Here is a 17,123-nt window from a genome sequence, read left to right on the forward strand (position 1 = left end):
CGGTTCTTGCATCGTTGCCATTCAGTAATGACGATCGTGCCGCAAATGGTCCGAGTATCCGACGCATTGTTTCCAGTTGTCTCCCAGAAACAACAAATGGAATTTGCAAATACAAATCAAAATAAAATATTAATAAAATTGGGGTGCAACACGAGGACTTCCAAGGAGGTCACCCATCCTAGTACTACTCTCGCCCAAGCACGCTTAACTTCGGAGTTCTGATGGGATCCGGTGCATTAGTGCTGGTATGATCGCACCCGTTTAATTCATGCTCGCTTAGATCTTTATGCACTATCTTGCACCCCTCCATTAATTGTTTTAGATTTGAAAAAACTGTGTATGCAGCCTTCCTCCCTTGGTAACCGTGCACAAGCTCCTACGTGAGCAGAGTGTTTGTATTTCAGATCTGCCGCACCCCCGGATAGATGCAATACTATCGCGGGGCCCACAATGCATGACGAATGCCGAAAGCCCGGTTCTTGCATCGTTGCCATTCAGTAATGACGATCGTGCCGCAAATGGTCCGAGTATCCGACGCATTGTTTCCAGTTGTCTCCCAGAAACAACAAATGGAATTTGCAAATACAAATCAAAATAAAATATTAATAAAATTGGGGTGCAACACGAGGACTTCCCAGGAGGTCACCCATCCTAGTACTACTCTCGCCCAAGCACGCTTAACTTCGGAGTTCTTATGGGATCCGGTGCATTAGTGCTGGTATGATCGCACCCGTTTAATTCATGCTCGCTTAGATCTTTATGCACTATCTTGCTCCCCTCCATTAATTGTTTTAGACGTGAAAAAAACTGTGTATGCAGCCTTCCTCCCTTGGTAACCGTGCACAAGCTCTTACGTGAGCAGAGTGTTTGCTTTTTAGATCTGCCGCACCCCCGGATAGATGCAATACTATCGCGGGGCCCACAATGCACGACGAATGCCAAAAGCCTGGTTTTTTCACGGTTCCCATTCAGTAATGACAATCGTGCCGCAAATGGTCCGAGTATCCGGCGCGTTGTTTGCGTTTGTCTCGCCGAAACGACAAATGGAATTTGCAAATACGATATCGAAATAAAATATTAATAAAATTGGGGTGCAACACGAGGACTTCCCAGGAGGTCACCCATCCTAGGACTACTCCCGCCCATGCACACTTAACTTCGGAGTTCTGATGGGATCCGATGCATTACTGCTAGTATGATCGCACCCGCTTAATTCATGCTCGCTTAGATCTTTATGCACTATCTTGCTCCCCTCCATTAATTGTTTTAGATTTGAAAAAACTGTGTATGCAGCCTTCCTCCCTTGGTAACCGTGCACAAGCTCCTACGTGAGCAGAGTGTTTGTTTTTCAGATCTGCCGCACCCCCGGATAGATGCAATACTATCGCGGGGCCCACAATGCACGACGAATGCCAAAAGCCCGGTTTTTGTACGGTTCCCATTCAGTAATGACGATCGTGCCGCAAATGGTCCGAGTATCCGGCGCGTTGTTTGAGTTTGTCTCGCCGAAACGACAAATGGAATTTGCAAATACGATATCGAAATAAAATATTAATAAAATTAGGGTGAAACACAAGGACTTCCGAGGAGGTCACCCATCCTAATACTACTCTCGCCCAAGCACACTTAACTTCGGAGTTCTGATGAGATCCGGTGCATTAGTGCTGGTATGATAGCACCCGTTTAATTCATGCTCGCTTAGATCTTTATGACCTATCTTGCTCCCTTCCATTAATTGTTTTAGATTTGAAAAAAATGTGTATGCAGCCTCTTTCCCTTGGTAACCGTGCACAAGCTCCTACGTGAGCGGAGTGTTTGTTTTTCAGATCTGCCGCACCTCCGGATAGATGCAATAGTATCACGGGGCCCACAATGCATGACGAATGCCGAAAGCCCGGTTCTTGCATCGTGGCCATTCAGTAATGACGATCGTGCCGCAAATGGTCCGAGTATCCGACGCATTGTTTCCAGTATCTCCCAGAAACAACAAATGGAATTTGCAAATACAAATCAAAATAAAATATTAATAAAATTGGGGTGCAACACGAGGACTTCCCAGGAGGTCACCCATCCTAGTACTACTCTCGCCCAAGCACGCTTAACTTCAGAGTTCTGATGGGATCCGGTGCATTAGTGCTGGTATGATCGCACCCGTTTAATTCATGCTCGCTTAGATCTTTATGCACTATCTTGCTCCCCTCCATTAATTGTTTTAGACTTGAAAAAACTGTGTATGCAGCCTTCCTCCCTTGGTAACCGTGCACAAGCTCTTACGTGAGCAGAGTGTTTGCTTTTTAGATCTGCCGCACCCCCGGATAGATGCAATACTATCGCGGGGCCCACAATGCACGACGAATGCCAAAAGCCCGGTTTTTGCACGGTTCTCATTCAGTAATGACGATTGTGCCGCAAATGGTCCGAGTATCCGGCGCGTTGTTTGCGTTTGTCTCGCCGAAACGACAAATGGAATTTGCAAATACGATATCGAAATAAAATATTAATAAAATTGGGGTGCAACACGAGGACTTCCCAGGAGGTCACCCATCCTAGGACTACTCCCGCCCATGCACACTTAAATTCGGAGTTCTGATGGGATCCGGTGCATTAGTGCTGGTATGATCGCACCCGTTTAATTCATGCTCGCTTAGATCTTTATGCACTATCTTGCTCCCCTCCATTAATTGTTTTAGATTTGAAAAAACTGTGTATGCAGCCTTCCTCCCTTGGTAACCGTGCACAAGCTCCTACGTGAGCAGAGTGTTTGCATTTCAGATCTGCCGCACCCCCGGATAGATGCAATACTATCGCGGGGCCCACAATGCATGACGAATGCCGAAAGCCCGGTTCTTGCATCGTTGCCATTCAGTAATGACGATCGTGCCGCAAATGGTCCGAGTATCCGACGCATTGTTTCCAGTTGTCTCCCAGAAACAACAAATGGAATTTGCAAATACAAATCAAAATAAAATATTAATAAAATTGGGGTGCAACACGAGGACTTCCCAGGAGGTCACCCATCCTAGTACTACTCTCGCCCAAGCACGCTTAACTTCGGAGTTCTGATGGGATCCGGTGCATTAGTGCTGGTATGATCGCACCCGTTTAATTCATGCTCGCTTAGATCTTTATGCACTATCTTGCTCCCCTCCATTAATTGTTTTAGATTTGAAAAAACTGTGTATGCAGCCTTCCTCCCTTGGTAACCGTGCACAAGTTCCTACGTGAGCAGAGTGTTTGTATTTCAGATCTGCCGCACCCCCGGATAGATGCAATACTATCGCGGGGCCCACAATGCATGACGAATGCCGAAAGCCCGGTTCTTGCATCGTTGCCATTCAGTAATGACGATCGTGCCGCAAATGGTCCGAGTATCCGACGCATTGTTTCCAGTTGTCTCCCAGAAACAACAAATGGAATTTGCAAATACAAATCAAAATAAAATATTAATAAAATTGGGGTGCAACACGAGGACTTCCCAGGAGGTCACCCATCCTAGTACTACTCTCGCCCAAGCACGCTTAACTTCGGAGTTCTGATGGGATCCGGTGCATTAGTGCTGGTATGATCGCACCCGTTTGATTCATGCTCGCTTAGATCTTTATGCACTAACTTGCTCCCCTCCATTAATTGTTTTAGACTTGAAAAAAACTGTGTATGCAGCCTTCCTCCCTTGGTAACCGTGCACAAGCTCTTACGTGAGCAGAGTGTTTGCTTTTTAGATCTGCCGCACCCCCGGATAGATGCAATACTATCGCGGGGCCCACAATGCACGACGAATGACAAAAGCCCGGTTTTTTCACGGTTCCCATTCAGTAATGACAATCGTGCCGCAAATGGTCCGAGTATCCGGCGCGTTGTTTGCGTTTGTCTCGCCGAAACGACAAATGGAATTTGCAAATACGATATCGAAATAAAATATTAATAAAATTGGGGTGCAACACGAGGACTTCCCAGGAGGTCACCCATCCTAGGACTACTCCCGCCCATGCACACTTAACTTCGGAGTTCTGATGGGATCCGGTGCATTAGTGCTGGTATGATCGCACCCGTTTAATTCATGCTCGCTTAGATCTTTATGCACTATCTTGCTCCCCTCCATTAATTGTTTTAGATTTGAAAAAACTGTGTATGCAGCCTTCCTCCCTTGGTAACCGTGCACAAGCTCCTACGTGAGCAGAGTGTTTGCATTTCAGATCTGCCGCACCCCCGGATAGATGCAATACTATCGCGGGGCCCACAATGCATGACGAATGCCGAAAGCCCGGTTCTTGCATCGTTGCCATTCAGTAATGACGATCGTGCCGCAAATGGTCCGAGTATCCGACGCATTGTTTCCAGTTGTCTCCCAGAAACAACAAATGGAATTTGCAAATACAAATCAAAATAAAATATTAATAAAATTGGGGTGCAACACGAGGACTTCCAAGGAGGTCACCCATCCTAGTACTACTCTCGCCCAAGCACGCTTAACTTCGGAGTTCTGATGGGATCCGGTGCATTAGTGCTGGTATGATCGCACCCGTTTAATTCATGCTCGCTTAGATCTTTATGCACTATCTTGCTCCCCTCCATTAATTGTTTTAGATTTGAAAAAACTGTGTATGCAGCCTTCCTCCCTTGGTAACCGTGCACAAGCTCCTACGTGAGCAGAGTGTTTGTATTTCAGATCTGCCGCACCCCCGGATAGATGCAATACTATCGCGGGGCCCACAATGCATGACGAATGCCGAAAGCCCGGTTCTTGCATCGTTGCCATTCAGTAATGACGATCGTGCCGCAAATGGTCCGAGTATCCGACGCATTGTTTCCAGTTGTCTCCCAGAAACAACAAATGGAATTTGCAAATACAAATCAAAATAAAATATTAATAAAATTGGGGTGCAACACGAGGACTTCCCAGGAGGTCACCCATCCTAGTACTACTCTCGCCCAAGCACGCTTAACTTCGGAGTTCTTATGGGATCCGGTGCATTAGTGCTGGTATGATCGCACCCGTTTAATTCATGCTCGCTTAGATCTTTATGCACTATCTTGCTCCCCTCCATTAATTGTTTTAGACTTGAAAAAAACTGTGTATGCAGCCTTCCTCCCTTGGTAACCGTGCACAAGCTCTTACGTGAGCAGAGTGTTTGCTTTTTAGATCTGCCGCACCCCCGGATAGATGCAATACTATCGCGGGGCCCACAATGCACGACGAATGCCAAAAGCCTGGTTTTTTCACGGTTCCCATTCAGTAATGACAATCGTGCCGCAAATGGTCCGAGTATCCGGCGCGTTGTTTGCGTTTGTCTCGCCGAAACGACAAATGGAATTTGCAAATACGATATCGAAATAAAATATTAATAAAATTGGGGTGCAACACGAGGACTTCCAAGGAGGTCACCCATCCTAGGACTACTCCCGCCCATGCACACTTAACTTCGGAGTTCTGATGGGATCCGGTGCATTAGTGCTGGTATGATCGCACCCGTTTAATTCATGCTCGCTTAGATCTTTATGCACTATCTTGCTCCCCTCCATTAATTGTTTTAGATTTGAAAAAACTGTGTATGCAGCCTTCCTCCCGTGGTAACCGTGCACAAGCTCCTACGTGAGCAGAGTGTTTGCATTTCAGATCTGCCGCACCCCCGGATAGATGCAATACTATCGCGGGGCCCACAATGCATGACGAATGCCGAAAGCCCGGTTCTTGCATCGTTGCCATTCAGTAATGACGATCGTGCCGCAAATTGTCCGAGTATCCGACGCATTGTTTCCAGTTGTCTCCCAGAAACAACAAATGGAATTTGCAAATACAAATCAAAATAAAATATTAATAAAATTGGGGTACAACACGAGGACTTCCCAGGAGGTCACCCATCCTAGTACTACTCTCGCCCAAGCACGCTTAACTTCGGAGTTCTGATGGGATCCGGTGCATTAGTGCTGGTATGATCGCACCCGTTTAATTCATGCTCGCTTAGATCTTTATGCACTATCTTGCTCCCCTCCATTAATTGTTTTAGATTTGAAAAAACTGTGTATGCAGCCTTCCTCCCTTGATAACCGTGCACAAGTTCCTACGTGAGCAGAGTGTTTGTATTTCAGATCTGCCGCACCCCCGGATAGATGCAATACTATCGCGGGGCCCACAATGCATGACGAATGCCGAAAGCCAGGTTCTTGCATCGTTGCCATTCAGTAATGACGATCGTGCCGCAAATGGTCCGAGTATCCGACGCATTGTTTCCAGTTGTCTCCCAGAAACAACAAATGGAATTTGCAAATACAAATCAAAATAAAATATTAATAAAATTGGGGTGCAACACGAGGACTTCCCAGGAGGTCACCCATCCTAGTACTACTCTCGCCCAAGCACGCTTAACTTCGGAGTTCTGATGGGATCCGGTGCATTAGTGCTGGTATGATCGCACCCGTTTAATTCATGCTCGCTTAGATCTTTATGCACTATCTTGCTCCCCTCCATTAATTGTTTTAGACTTGAAAAAAACTGTGTATGCAGCCTTCCTCCCTTGGTAACCGTGCACAAGCTCTTACGTGAGCAGAGTGTTTGCTTTTTAGATCTGCCGCACCCCCGGATAGATGCAATACTATCGCGGGGCCCACAATGCACGACGAATGCCAAAAGCCCGGTTTTTTCACGGTTCCCATTCAGTAATGACAATCGGGCCGCAAATGGTCCGAGTATCCGGCGCGTTGTTTGCGTTTGTCTCGCCGAAACGACAAATGGAATTTGCAAATACGATATCGAAATAAAATATTAATAAAATTGGGGTGCAACACGAGGACTTCCCAGGAGGTCACCCATCCTAGGACTACTCCCGCCCATGCACACTTAACTTCGGAGTTCTGATGGGATCCGGTGCATTAGTGCTGGTATGATCGCACCCGTTTAATTCATGCTCGCTTAGATCTTTATGCACTATCTTGCTCCCCTCCATTAATTGTTTTAGATTTGAAAAAACTGTGTATGCAGCCTTCCTCCCTTGGTAACCGTGCACAAGCTCCTACGTGAGCAGAGTGTTTGCATTTCAGATCTGCCGCACCCCCGGATAGATGCAATACTATCGCGGGGCCCACAATGCATGACGAATGCCGAAAGCCCGGTTCTTGCATCGTTGCCATTCAGTAATGACGATCGTGCCGCAAATGGTCCGAGTATCCGACGCATTGTTTCCAGTTGTCTCCCAGAAACAACAAATGGAATTTGCAAATACAAATCAAAATAAAATATTAATAAAATTGGGGTGCAACACGAGGACTTCCAAGGAGGTCACCCATCCTAGTACTACTCTCGCCCAAGCACGCTTAACTTCGGAGTTCTGATGGGATCCGGTGCATTAGTGCTGGTATGATCGCACCCGTTTAATTCATGCTCGCTTAGATCTTTATGCACTATCTTGCTCCCCTCCATTAATTGTTTTAGATTTGAAAAAACTGTGTATGCAGCCTTCCTCCCTTGGTAACCGTGCACAAGCTCCTACGTGAGCAGAGTGTTTGTATTTCAGATCTGCCGCACCCCCGGATAGATGCAATACTATCGCGGGGCCCTCAATGCATGACGAATGCCGAAAGCCCGGTTCTTGCATCGTTGCCATTCAGTAATGACGATCGTGCGGCAAATGGTCCGAGTATCCGACGCATTGTTTCCAGTTGTCTCCCAGAAACAACAAATGGAATTTGCAAATACAAATCAAAATAAAATATTAATAAAATTGGGGTGCAACACGAGGACTTCCCAGGAGGTCACCCATCCTAGTACTACTCTCGCCCAAGCACGCTTAACTTCGGAGTTCTTATGGGATCCGGTGCATTAGTGCTGGTATGATCGCACCCGTTTAATTCATGCTCGCTTAGATCTTTATGCACTATCTTGCTCCCCTCCATTAATTGTTTTAGATTTGAAAAAAACTGTGTATGCAGCCTTCCTCCCTTGGTAACCGTGCACAAGCTCTTACGTGAGCAGAGTGTTTGCTTTTTAGATCTGCCGCACCCCCGGATAGATGCAATACTATCGCGGGGCCCACAATGCACGACGAATGCCAAAAGCCTGGTTTTTTCACGGTTCCCATTCAGTAATGACAATCGTGCCGCAAATGGTCCGAGTATCCGGCGCGTTGTTTGCGTTTGTCTCGCCGAAACGACAAATGGAATTTGCAAATACGATATCGAAATAAAATATTAATAAAATTGGGGTGCAACACGAGGACTTCCCAGGAGGTCACCCATCCTAGGACTACTCCCGCCCATGCACACTTAACTTCGGAGTTCTGATGGGATCCGATGCATTAGTGCTAGTATGATCGCACCCGGTTAATTCATGCTCGCTTAGATCTTTATGCACTATCTTGCTCCCCTCCATTAATTGTTTTAGACTTGAAAAAACTGTGTATGCAGCCTTCCTCCCTTGGTAACCGTGCACAAGCTCCTACGTGAGCAGAGTGTTTGCTTTTCAGATCTGCCGCACCCCCGGATAGATGCAATACTATCGCGGGGCCCACAATGCACGACGAATGCCAAAAGCCCGGTTTTTGCACGGTTCCCATTCAGTAATGACGATCGTGCCGCAAATGGTCCGAGTATCCGGCGCGTTGTTTGAGTTTGTCTCGCCGAAACGACAAATGGAATTTGCAAATACGATATCGAAATAAAATATTAATAAAATTAGGGTGAAACACAAGGACTTCCGAGGAGGTCACCCATCCTAATACTACTCTCGCCCAAGCACACTTAACTTCGGAGTTCTGATGAGATCCGGTGCATTAGTGCTGGTATGATAGCACCCGTTTAATTCATGCTCGCTTAGATCTTTATGACCTATCTTGCTCCCTTCCATTAATTGTTTTAGATTTGAAAAAAATGTGTATGCAGCCTCTTTCCCTTGGTAACCGTGCACAAGCTCCTACGTGAGCGGAGTGTTTGTTTTTCAGATCTGCCGCACCTCCGGATAGATGCAATAGTATCGCGGGGCCCACAATGCATGACGAATGCCGAAAGCCCGGTTCTTGCATCGTGGCCATTCAGTAATGACGATCGTGCCGCAAATGGTCCGAGTATCCGACGCATTGTTTCCAGTATCTCCCAGAAACAACAAATGGAATTTGCAAATACAAATCAAAATAAAATATTAATAAAATTGGGGTGCAACACGAGGACTTCCCAGGAGGTCACCCATCCTAGTACTACTCTCGCCCAAGCACGCTTAACTTCAGAGTTCTGATGGGATCCGGTGCATTAGTGCTGGTATGATCGCACCCGTTTAATTCATGCTCGCTTAGATCTTTATGCACTATCTTGCTCCCCTCCATTAATTGTTTTAGACTTGAAAAAACTGTGTATGCAGCCTTCCTCCCTTGGTAACCGTGCACAAGCTCTTACGTGAGCAGAGTGTTTGCTTTTTAGATCAGCCGCACCCCCGGATAGATGCAATACTATCGCGGGGCCCACAATGCACGACGAATGCCAAAAGCCCGGTTTTTGCACGGTTCTCATTCAGTAATGACGATCGTGCCGCAAATGGTCCGAGTATCCGGCGCGTTGTTTGCGTTTGTCTCGCCGAAACGACAAATGGAATATGCAAATACGATATCGAAATAAAATATTAATAAAATTGGGGTGCAACACGAGGACTTCCCAGGAGGTCACCCATCCTAGGACTACTCCCGCCCATGCACACTTAACTTCGGAGTTCTGATGGGATCCGGTGCATTAGTGCTGGTATGATCGCACCCGTTTAATTCATGCTCGCTTAGATCTTTATGCACTATCTTGCTCCCCTCCATTAATTGTTTTAGATTTGAAAAAACTGTGTATGCAGCCTTCCTCCCTTGGTAACCGTGCACAAGCTCCTACGTGAGCAGAGTGTTTGCATTTCAGATCTGCCGCACCCCCGGATAGATGCAATACTATCGCGGGGCCCACAATGCATGACGAATGCCGAAAGCCCGGTTCTTGCATCGTTGCCATTCAGTAATGACGATCGTGCCGCAAATGGTCCGAGTATCCGACGCATTGTTTCCAGTTGTCTCCCAGAAACAACAAATGGAATTTGCAAATACAAATCAAAATAAAATATTAATAAAATTGGGGTGCAACACGAGGACTTCCCAGGAGGTCACCCATCCTAGTACTACTCTCGCCCAAGCACGCTTAACTTCGGAGTTCTGATGGGATCCGGTGCATTAGTGCTGGTATGATCGCACCCGTTTATTTCATGCTCGCTAAGATCTTTATGCACTATCTTGCTCCCCTCCATTAATTGTTTTAGATTTGAAAAAACTGTGTATGCAGCCTTCCTCCCTTGGTAACCGTGCACAAGTTCCTACGTGAGCAGAGTGTTTGTATTTCAGATCTGTCGCACCCCCGGATAGATGCAATACTATCGCGGGGCCCACAATGCATGACGAATGCCGAAAGCCCGGTTCTTGCATCGTTGCCATTCAGTAATGACGATCGTGCCGCAAATGGTCCGAGTATCCGACGCATTGTTTCCAGTTGTCTCCCAGAAACAACAAATGGAATTTGCAAATACAAATCAAAATAAAATATTAATAAAATTGGGGTGCAACACGAGGACTTCCCAGGAGGTCACCCATCCTAGTACTACTCTCGCCCAAGCACGCTTAACTTCGGAGTTCTGATGGGATCCGGTGCATTAGTGCTGGTATGATCGCACCCGTTTGATTCATGCTCGCTTAGATCTTTATGCACTATCTTGCTCCCCTCCATTAATTGTTTTAGACTTGAAAAAAACTGTGTATGCAGCCTTCCTCCCTTGGTAACCGTGCACAAGCTCTTACGTGAGCAGAGTGTTTGCTTTTTAGATCTGCCGCACCCCCGGATAGATGCAATACTATCGCGGGGCCCACAATGCACGACGAATGACAAAAGCCCGGTTTTTTCACGGTTCCCATTCAGTAATGACAATCGTGCCGCAAATGGTCCGAGTATCCGGCGCGTTGTTTGCGTTTGTCTCGCCGAAACGACAAATGGAATTTGCAAATACGATATCGAAATAAAATATTAATAAAATTGGGGTGCAACACGAGGACTTCCCAGGAGGTCACCCATCCTAGGACTACTCCCGCCCATGCACACTTAACTTCGGAGTTCTGATGGGATCCGGTGCATTAGTGCTGGTATGATCGCACCCGTTTAATTCATGCTCGCTTAGATCTTTATGCACTATCTTGCTCCCCTCCATTAATTGTTTTAGATTTGAAAAAACTGTGTATGCAGCCTTCCTCCCTTGGTAACCGTGCACAAGCTCCTACGTGAGCAGAGTGTTTGCATTTCAGATCTGCCGCACCCCCGGATAGATGCAATACTATCGCGGGGCCCACAATGCATGACGAAAGCCGAAAGCCCGGTTCTTGCATCGTTGCCATTCAGTAATGACGATCGTGCCGCAAATGGTCCGAGTATCCGACGCATTGTTTCCAGTTGTCTCCCAGAAACAACAAATGGAATTTGCAAATACAAATCAAAATAAAATATTAATAAAATTGGGGTGCAACACGAGGACTTCCAAGGAGGTCACCCATCCTAGTACTACTCTCGCCCAAGCACGCTTAACTTCGGAGTTCTGATGGGATCCGGTGCATTAGTGCTGGTATGATCGCACCCGTTTAATTCATGCTCGCTTAGATCTTTATGCACTATCTTGCTCCCCTCCATTAATTGTTTTAGATTTGAAAAAACTGTGTATGCAGCCTTCCTCCCTTGGTAACCGTGCACAAGCTCCTACGTGAGCAGAGTGTTTGTATTTCAGATCTGCCGCACCCCCGGATAGATGCAATACTATCGCGGGGCCCACAATGCATGACGAATGCCGAAAGCCCGGTTCTTGCATCGTTGCCATTCAGTAATGACGATCGTGCCGCAAATGGTCCGAGTATCCGACGCATTGTTTCCAGTTGTCTCCCAGAAACAACAAATGGAATTTGCAAATACAAATCAAAATAAAATATTAATAAAATTGGGGTGCAACACGAGGACTTCCCAGGAGGTCACCCATCCTAGTACTACTCTCGCCCAAGCACGCTTAACTTCGGAGTTCTTATGGGATCCGGTGCATTAGTGCTGGTATGATCGCACCCGTTTAATTCATGCTCGCTTAGATCTTTATGCACTATCTTGCTCCCCTCCATTAATTGTTTTAGACTTGAAAAAAACTGTGTATGCAGCCTTCCTCCCTTGGTAACCGTGCACAAGCTCTTACGTGAGCAGAGTGTTTGCTTTTTAGATCTGCCGCACCCCCGGATAGATGCAATACTATCGCGGGGCCCACAATGCACGACGAATGCCAAAAGCCTGGTTTTTTCACGGTTCCCATTCAGTAATGACAATCGTGCCGCAAATGGTCCGAGTATCCGGCGCGTTGTTTGCGTTTGTCTCGCCGAAACGACAAATGGAATTTGCAAATTCGATATCGAAATAAAATATTAATAAAATTGGGGTGCAACACGAGGACTTCCAAGGAGGTCACCCATCCTAGGACTACTCCCGCCCATGCACACTTAACTTCGGAGTTCTGATGGGATCCGGTGCATTAGTGCTGGTATGATCGCACCCGTTTAATTCATGCTCGCTTAGATCTTTATGCACTATCTTGCTCCCCTCCATTAATTGTTTTAGATTTGAAAAAACTGTGTATGCAGCCTTCCTCCCTTGGTAACCGTGCACAAGCTCCTACGTGAGCAGAGTGTTTGCATTTCAGATCTGCCGCACCCCCGGAAAGATGCAATACTATCGCGGGGCCCACAATGCATGACGAATGCCGAAAGCCCGGTTCTTGCATCGTTGCCATTCAGTAATGACGATCGTGCCGCAAATGGTCCGAGTATCCGACGCATTGTTTCCAGTTGTCTCCCAGAAACAACAAATGGAATTTGCAAATACAAATCAAAATAAAATATTAATAAAATTGGGGTGCAACACGAGGACTTCCAAGGAGGTCACCCATCCTAGTACTACTCTCGCCCAAGCACGCTTAACTTCGGAGTTCTGATGGGATCCGGTGCATTAGTGCTGGTATGATCGCACCCGTTTAATTCATGCTCGCTTAGATCTTTATGCACTATCTTGCTCCCCTCCATTAATTGTTTTAGATTTGAAAAAACTGTGTATGCAGCCTTCCTCCCTTGGTAACCGTGCACAAGCTCCTACGTGAGCAGAGTGTTTGTATTTCAGATCTGCCGCACCCCCGGATAGATGCAATACTATCGCGGGGCCCACAATGCATGACGAATGCCGAAAGCCCGGTTCTTGCATCGTTGCCATTCAGTAATGACGATCGTGCCGCAAATGGTCCGAGTATCCGACGCATTGTTTCCAGTTGTCTCCCAGAAACAACAAATGGAATTTGCAAATACAAATCAAAATAAAATATTAATAAAATTGGGGTGCAACACGAGGACTTCCCAGGAGGTCACCCATCCTAGTACTACTCTCGCCCAAGCACGCTTAACTTCGGAGTTCTTATGGGATCCGGTGCATTAGTGCTGGTATGATCGCACCCGTTTAATTCATGCTCGCTTAGATCTTTATGCACTATCTTGCTCCCCTCCATTAATTGTTTTAGACTTGAAAAAAACTGTGTATGCAGCCTTCCTCCCTTGGTAACCGTGCACAAGCTCTTACGTGAGCAGAGTGTTTGCTTTTTAGATCTGCCGCACCCCCGGATAGATGCAATACTATCGCGGGGCCCACAATGCACGACGAATGCCAAAAGCCTGGTTTTTTCACGGTTCCCATTCAGTAATGACAATCGTGCCGCAAATGGTCCGAGTATCCGGCGCGTTGTTTGCGTTTGTCTCGCCGAAACGACAAATGGAATTTGCAAATACGATATCGAAATAAAATATTAATAAAATTGGGGTGCAACACGAGGACTTCCAAGGAGGTCACCCATCCTAGGACTACTCCCGCCCATGCACACTTAACTTCGGAGTTCTGATGGGATCCGGTGCATTAGTGCTGGTATGATCGCACCCGTTTAATTCATGCTCGCTTAGATCTTTATGCACCATCTTGCTCCCCTCCATTAATTGTTTTAGATTTGAAAAAACTGTGTATGCAGCCTTCCTCCCTTGGTAACCGTGCACAAGCTCCTACGTGAGCAGAGTGTTTGCATTTCAGATCTGCCGCACCCCCGGATAGATGCAATACTATCGCGGGGCCCACAATGCATGACGAATGCCGAAAGCCCGGTTCTTGCATCGTTGCCATTCAGTAATGACGATCGTGCCGCAAATTGTCCGAGTATCCGACGCATTGTTTCCAGTTGTCTCCCAGAAACAACAAATGGAATTTGCAAATACAAATCAAAATAAAATATTAATAAAATTGGGGTACAACACGAGGACTTCCCAGGAGGTCACCCATCCTAGTACTACTCTCGCCCAAGCACGCTTAACTTCGGAGTTCTGATGGGATCCGGTGCATTAGTGCTGGTATGATCGCACCCGTTTAATTCATGCTCGCTTAGATCTTTATGCACTATCTTGCTCCCCTCCATTAATTGTTTTAGATTTGAAAAAACTGTGTATGCAGCCTTCCTCCCTTGATAACCGTGCACAAGTTCCTACGTGAGCAGAGTGTTTGTATTTCAGATCTGCCGCACCCCCGGATAGATGCAATACTATCGCGGGGCCCACAATGCAGGACGAATGCCGAAAGCCAGGTTCTTGCATCGTTGCCATTCAGTAATGACGATCGTGCCGCAAATGGTCCGAGTATCCGACGCATTGTTTCCAGTTGTCTCCCAGAAACAACAAATGGAATTTGCAAATACAAATCAAAATAAAATATTAATAAAATTGGGGTGCAACACGAGGACTTCCCAGGAGGTCACCCATCCTAGTACTACTCTCGCCCAAGCACGCTTAACTTCGGAGTTCTGATGGGATCCGGTGCATTAGTGCTGGTATGATCGCACCCGTTTAATTCATGCTCGCTTAGATCTTTATGCACTATCTTGCTCCCCTCCATTAATTGTTTTAGACTTGAAAAAAACTGTGTATGCAGCCTTCCTCCCTTGGTAACCGTGCACAAGCTCTTACGTGAGCAGAGTGTTTGCTTTTTAGATCTGCCGCACCCCCGGATAGATGCAATACTATCGCGGGGCCCACAATGCACGACGAATGCCAAAAGCCCGGTTTTTTCACGGTTCCCATTCAGTAATGACAATCGGGCCGCAAATGGTCCGAGTATCCGGCGCGTTGTTTGCGTTTGTCTCGCCGAAACGACAAATGGAATTTGCAAATACGATATCGAAATAAAATATTAATAAAATTGGGGTGCAACACGAGGACTTCCCAGGAGGTCACCCATCGTAGGACTACTCCCGCCCATGCACACTTAACTTCGGAGTTCTGATGGGATCCGAAGCATTAGTGCTAGTATGATCGCACCCGCTTAATTCATGCTCGCTTAGATCTTTATGCACTATCTTGCTCCCCTCCATTAATTGTTTTAGACTTGAAAAAACTGTGTATGCAGCCTTCCTCCCTTGGTAACCGTGCACAAGCTCCTACGTGAGCAGAGTGTTTGCTTTTCAGATCTGCCGCACCCCCGGATAGATGCAATACTATCGCGGGGCCCACAATGCACGACGAATGCCAAAAGCCCGGTTTTTGCACGGTTCCCATTCAGTAATGACGATCGTGCCGCAAATGGTCCGAGTATCCGGCGCGTTGTTTGAGTTTGTCTCGCCGAAACGACAAATGGAATTTGCAAATACGATATCGAAATAAAATATTAATTAAATTAGGGTGAAACACAAGGACTTCCGAGGAGGTCACCCATCCTAATACTACTCTCGCCCAAGCACACTTAACTTCGGAGTTCTGATGAGATCCGGTGCATTAGTGCTGGTATGATAGCACCCGTTTAATTCATGCTCGCTTAGATCTTTATGACCTATCTTGCTCCCTTCCATTAATTGTTTTAGATTTGAAAAAAATGTGTATGCAGCCTCTTTCCCTTGGTAACCGTGCACAAGCTCCTACGTGAGCGGAGTGTTTGTTTTTCAGATCTGCCGCACCTCCGGATAGATGCAATAGTATCGCGGGGCCCACAATGCATGACGAATGCCGAAAGCCCGGTTCTTGCATCGTGGCCATTCAGTAATGACGATCGTGCCGCAAATGGTCCGAGTATCCGACGCATTGTTTCCAGTATCTCCCAGAAACAACAAATGGAATTTGCAAATACAAATCAAAATAAAATATTAATAAAATTGGGGTGCAACACGAGGACTTCCCAGGAGGTCACCCATCCTAGTACTACTCTCGCCCAAGCACGCTTAACTTCAGAGTTCTGATGGGATCCGGTGCATTAGTGCTGGTATGATCGCACCCGTTTAATTCATGCTCGCTTAGATCTTTATGCACTATCTTGCTCCCCTCCATTAATTGTTTTAGACTTGAAAAAACTGTGTATGCAGCCTTCCTCCCTTGGTAACCGTGCACAAGCTCTTACGTGAGCAGAGTGTTTGCTTTTTAGATCTGCCGCACCCCCGGATAGATGCAATACTATCGCGGGGCCCACAATGCACGACGAATGCCAAAAGCCCGGTTTTTGCACGGTTCACATTCAGTAATGACGATCGTGCCGCAAATGGTCCGAGTATCCGGCGCGTTGTTTGCGTTTGTCTCGCCGAAACGACAAATGGAATATGCAAATACGATATCGAAATAAAATATTAATAAAATTGGGGTGCAACACGAGGACTTCCCAGGAGGTCACCCATCTTAGGACTACTCCCGCCCATGCACACTTAACTTCGGAGTTCTGATGGGATCCGGTGCATTAGTGCTGGTATGATCGCACCCGTTTAATTCATGCTCGCTTAGATCTTTATGCACTATCTTGCTCCCCTCCATTAATTGTTTTAGATTTGAAAAAACTGTGTATGCAGCCTTCCTCCCTTGGTAACCGTGCACAAGCTCCTACGTGAGCAGAGTGTTTGCATTTCAGATCTGCCGCACCCCCGGATAGATGCAATACTATCGCGGGGCCCACAATGCATGACGAATGCCGAAAGCCCGGTTCTTGCATCGTTGCCATTCAGTAATGACGATCGTGCCGCAAATGGTCCGAGTATCCGACGCATTGTTTCC

The 17,123-nt window shown here is 46.6% G+C and overlaps 31 non-coding genes and 5 pseudogenes across 31 annotated transcripts; all 36 read right to left on the reverse strand.

Annotated features, from left to right (window-relative positions):
• Positions 1-140: 140 nt before the first annotated feature.
• Positions 141-259, reverse strand: LOC148797239 (5S ribosomal RNA). Its single transcript, XR_016071921.1, has one exon. It is a non-coding gene; the product is annotated as a 5S ribosomal RNA (ribosomal RNA).
• Positions 260-613: 354 nt separating this feature from the next.
• On the reverse strand, positions 614-732 carry LOC148797240 (5S ribosomal RNA). The gene has a single exon (XR_016071256.1). It is a non-coding gene; the product is annotated as a 5S ribosomal RNA (ribosomal RNA).
• A 356-nt stretch (positions 733-1,088) lies between these two features.
• LOC148797241 (5S ribosomal RNA) lies at positions 1,089-1,207 on the reverse strand (annotated as a pseudogene).
• A 355-nt stretch (positions 1,208-1,562) lies between these two features.
• On the reverse strand, positions 1,563-1,681 carry LOC148797242 (5S ribosomal RNA; annotated as a pseudogene).
• Positions 1,682-2,034: 353 nt separating this feature from the next.
• LOC148797243 (5S ribosomal RNA) lies at positions 2,035-2,153 on the reverse strand. Its single transcript, XR_016071404.1, has one exon. It is a non-coding gene; the product is annotated as a 5S ribosomal RNA (ribosomal RNA).
• A 355-nt stretch (positions 2,154-2,508) lies between these two features.
• LOC148797244 (5S ribosomal RNA) lies at positions 2,509-2,627 on the reverse strand. The gene has a single exon (XR_016069766.1). It is a non-coding gene; the product is annotated as a 5S ribosomal RNA (ribosomal RNA).
• A 354-nt stretch (positions 2,628-2,981) lies between these two features.
• On the reverse strand, positions 2,982-3,100 carry LOC148797245 (5S ribosomal RNA). Its single transcript, XR_016074210.1, has one exon. It is a non-coding gene; the product is annotated as a 5S ribosomal RNA (ribosomal RNA).
• Positions 3,101-3,454: 354 nt separating this feature from the next.
• Positions 3,455-3,573, reverse strand: LOC148797246 (5S ribosomal RNA). Its single transcript, XR_016074221.1, has one exon. It is a non-coding gene; the product is annotated as a 5S ribosomal RNA (ribosomal RNA).
• Positions 3,574-3,929: 356 nt separating this feature from the next.
• Positions 3,930-4,048, reverse strand: LOC148797247 (5S ribosomal RNA). The gene has a single exon (XR_016074091.1). It is a non-coding gene; the product is annotated as a 5S ribosomal RNA (ribosomal RNA).
• Positions 4,049-4,402: 354 nt separating this feature from the next.
• Positions 4,403-4,521, reverse strand: LOC148797248 (5S ribosomal RNA). Its single transcript, XR_016071922.1, has one exon. It is a non-coding gene; the product is annotated as a 5S ribosomal RNA (ribosomal RNA).
• A 354-nt stretch (positions 4,522-4,875) lies between these two features.
• LOC148797249 (5S ribosomal RNA) lies at positions 4,876-4,994 on the reverse strand. The gene has a single exon (XR_016071258.1). It is a non-coding gene; the product is annotated as a 5S ribosomal RNA (ribosomal RNA).
• Positions 4,995-5,350: 356 nt separating this feature from the next.
• LOC148797250 (5S ribosomal RNA) lies at positions 5,351-5,469 on the reverse strand. Its single transcript, XR_016069119.1, has one exon. It is a non-coding gene; the product is annotated as a 5S ribosomal RNA (ribosomal RNA).
• Positions 5,470-5,823: 354 nt separating this feature from the next.
• On the reverse strand, positions 5,824-5,942 carry LOC148797251 (5S ribosomal RNA). The gene has a single exon (XR_016071684.1). It is a non-coding gene; the product is annotated as a 5S ribosomal RNA (ribosomal RNA).
• A 354-nt stretch (positions 5,943-6,296) lies between these two features.
• LOC148797252 (5S ribosomal RNA) lies at positions 6,297-6,415 on the reverse strand. Its single transcript, XR_016074232.1, has one exon. It is a non-coding gene; the product is annotated as a 5S ribosomal RNA (ribosomal RNA).
• A 356-nt stretch (positions 6,416-6,771) lies between these two features.
• LOC148797253 (5S ribosomal RNA) lies at positions 6,772-6,890 on the reverse strand. The gene has a single exon (XR_016074093.1). It is a non-coding gene; the product is annotated as a 5S ribosomal RNA (ribosomal RNA).
• A 354-nt stretch (positions 6,891-7,244) lies between these two features.
• Positions 7,245-7,363, reverse strand: LOC148797254 (5S ribosomal RNA). Its single transcript, XR_016071923.1, has one exon. It is a non-coding gene; the product is annotated as a 5S ribosomal RNA (ribosomal RNA).
• Positions 7,364-7,717: 354 nt separating this feature from the next.
• Positions 7,718-7,836, reverse strand: LOC148797255 (5S ribosomal RNA). Its single transcript, XR_016071259.1, has one exon. It is a non-coding gene; the product is annotated as a 5S ribosomal RNA (ribosomal RNA).
• A 356-nt stretch (positions 7,837-8,192) lies between these two features.
• On the reverse strand, positions 8,193-8,311 carry LOC148797256 (5S ribosomal RNA). Its single transcript, XR_016070200.1, has one exon. It is a non-coding gene; the product is annotated as a 5S ribosomal RNA (ribosomal RNA).
• A 355-nt stretch (positions 8,312-8,666) lies between these two features.
• On the reverse strand, positions 8,667-8,785 carry LOC148797257 (5S ribosomal RNA; annotated as a pseudogene).
• A 353-nt stretch (positions 8,786-9,138) lies between these two features.
• Positions 9,139-9,257, reverse strand: LOC148797258 (5S ribosomal RNA). The gene has a single exon (XR_016071405.1). It is a non-coding gene; the product is annotated as a 5S ribosomal RNA (ribosomal RNA).
• A 355-nt stretch (positions 9,258-9,612) lies between these two features.
• Positions 9,613-9,731, reverse strand: LOC148797259 (5S ribosomal RNA). Its single transcript, XR_016074094.1, has one exon. It is a non-coding gene; the product is annotated as a 5S ribosomal RNA (ribosomal RNA).
• Positions 9,732-10,085: 354 nt separating this feature from the next.
• LOC148797260 (5S ribosomal RNA) lies at positions 10,086-10,204 on the reverse strand. The gene has a single exon (XR_016074243.1). It is a non-coding gene; the product is annotated as a 5S ribosomal RNA (ribosomal RNA).
• Positions 10,205-10,558: 354 nt separating this feature from the next.
• Positions 10,559-10,677, reverse strand: LOC148797261 (5S ribosomal RNA). The gene has a single exon (XR_016074254.1). It is a non-coding gene; the product is annotated as a 5S ribosomal RNA (ribosomal RNA).
• A 356-nt stretch (positions 10,678-11,033) lies between these two features.
• Positions 11,034-11,152, reverse strand: LOC148797262 (5S ribosomal RNA). Its single transcript, XR_016074095.1, has one exon. It is a non-coding gene; the product is annotated as a 5S ribosomal RNA (ribosomal RNA).
• A 354-nt stretch (positions 11,153-11,506) lies between these two features.
• Positions 11,507-11,625, reverse strand: LOC148797263 (5S ribosomal RNA). The gene has a single exon (XR_016071925.1). It is a non-coding gene; the product is annotated as a 5S ribosomal RNA (ribosomal RNA).
• A 354-nt stretch (positions 11,626-11,979) lies between these two features.
• LOC148797264 (5S ribosomal RNA) lies at positions 11,980-12,098 on the reverse strand. Its single transcript, XR_016071260.1, has one exon. It is a non-coding gene; the product is annotated as a 5S ribosomal RNA (ribosomal RNA).
• Positions 12,099-12,454: 356 nt separating this feature from the next.
• Positions 12,455-12,573, reverse strand: LOC148797265 (5S ribosomal RNA). Its single transcript, XR_016069120.1, has one exon. It is a non-coding gene; the product is annotated as a 5S ribosomal RNA (ribosomal RNA).
• Positions 12,574-12,927: 354 nt separating this feature from the next.
• LOC148797266 (5S ribosomal RNA) lies at positions 12,928-13,046 on the reverse strand. The gene has a single exon (XR_016071926.1). It is a non-coding gene; the product is annotated as a 5S ribosomal RNA (ribosomal RNA).
• A 354-nt stretch (positions 13,047-13,400) lies between these two features.
• On the reverse strand, positions 13,401-13,519 carry LOC148797267 (5S ribosomal RNA). Its single transcript, XR_016071261.1, has one exon. It is a non-coding gene; the product is annotated as a 5S ribosomal RNA (ribosomal RNA).
• Positions 13,520-13,875: 356 nt separating this feature from the next.
• Positions 13,876-13,994, reverse strand: LOC148797268 (5S ribosomal RNA). The gene has a single exon (XR_016069121.1). It is a non-coding gene; the product is annotated as a 5S ribosomal RNA (ribosomal RNA).
• Positions 13,995-14,348: 354 nt separating this feature from the next.
• On the reverse strand, positions 14,349-14,467 carry LOC148797269 (5S ribosomal RNA). Its single transcript, XR_016071685.1, has one exon. It is a non-coding gene; the product is annotated as a 5S ribosomal RNA (ribosomal RNA).
• Positions 14,468-14,821: 354 nt separating this feature from the next.
• Positions 14,822-14,940, reverse strand: LOC148797270 (5S ribosomal RNA). Its single transcript, XR_016074265.1, has one exon. It is a non-coding gene; the product is annotated as a 5S ribosomal RNA (ribosomal RNA).
• Positions 14,941-15,296: 356 nt separating this feature from the next.
• LOC148797271 (5S ribosomal RNA) lies at positions 15,297-15,415 on the reverse strand (annotated as a pseudogene).
• A 355-nt stretch (positions 15,416-15,770) lies between these two features.
• Positions 15,771-15,889, reverse strand: LOC148797272 (5S ribosomal RNA; annotated as a pseudogene).
• Positions 15,890-16,242: 353 nt separating this feature from the next.
• On the reverse strand, positions 16,243-16,361 carry LOC148797273 (5S ribosomal RNA). Its single transcript, XR_016071406.1, has one exon. It is a non-coding gene; the product is annotated as a 5S ribosomal RNA (ribosomal RNA).
• Positions 16,362-16,716: 355 nt separating this feature from the next.
• On the reverse strand, positions 16,717-16,835 carry LOC148797274 (5S ribosomal RNA). Its single transcript, XR_016074681.1, has one exon. It is a non-coding gene; the product is annotated as a 5S ribosomal RNA (ribosomal RNA).
• Positions 16,836-17,123: the final 288 nt, after the last annotated feature.

This window comes from Nelumbo nucifera, chromosome 4 (assembly GCF_055504915.1).
Source record: "Nelumbo nucifera cultivar China Antique chromosome 4, China Antique-T2T, whole genome shotgun sequence".
Classification (NCBI taxonomy): domain Eukaryota; kingdom Viridiplantae; phylum Streptophyta; class Magnoliopsida; order Proteales; family Nelumbonaceae; genus Nelumbo; species Nelumbo nucifera.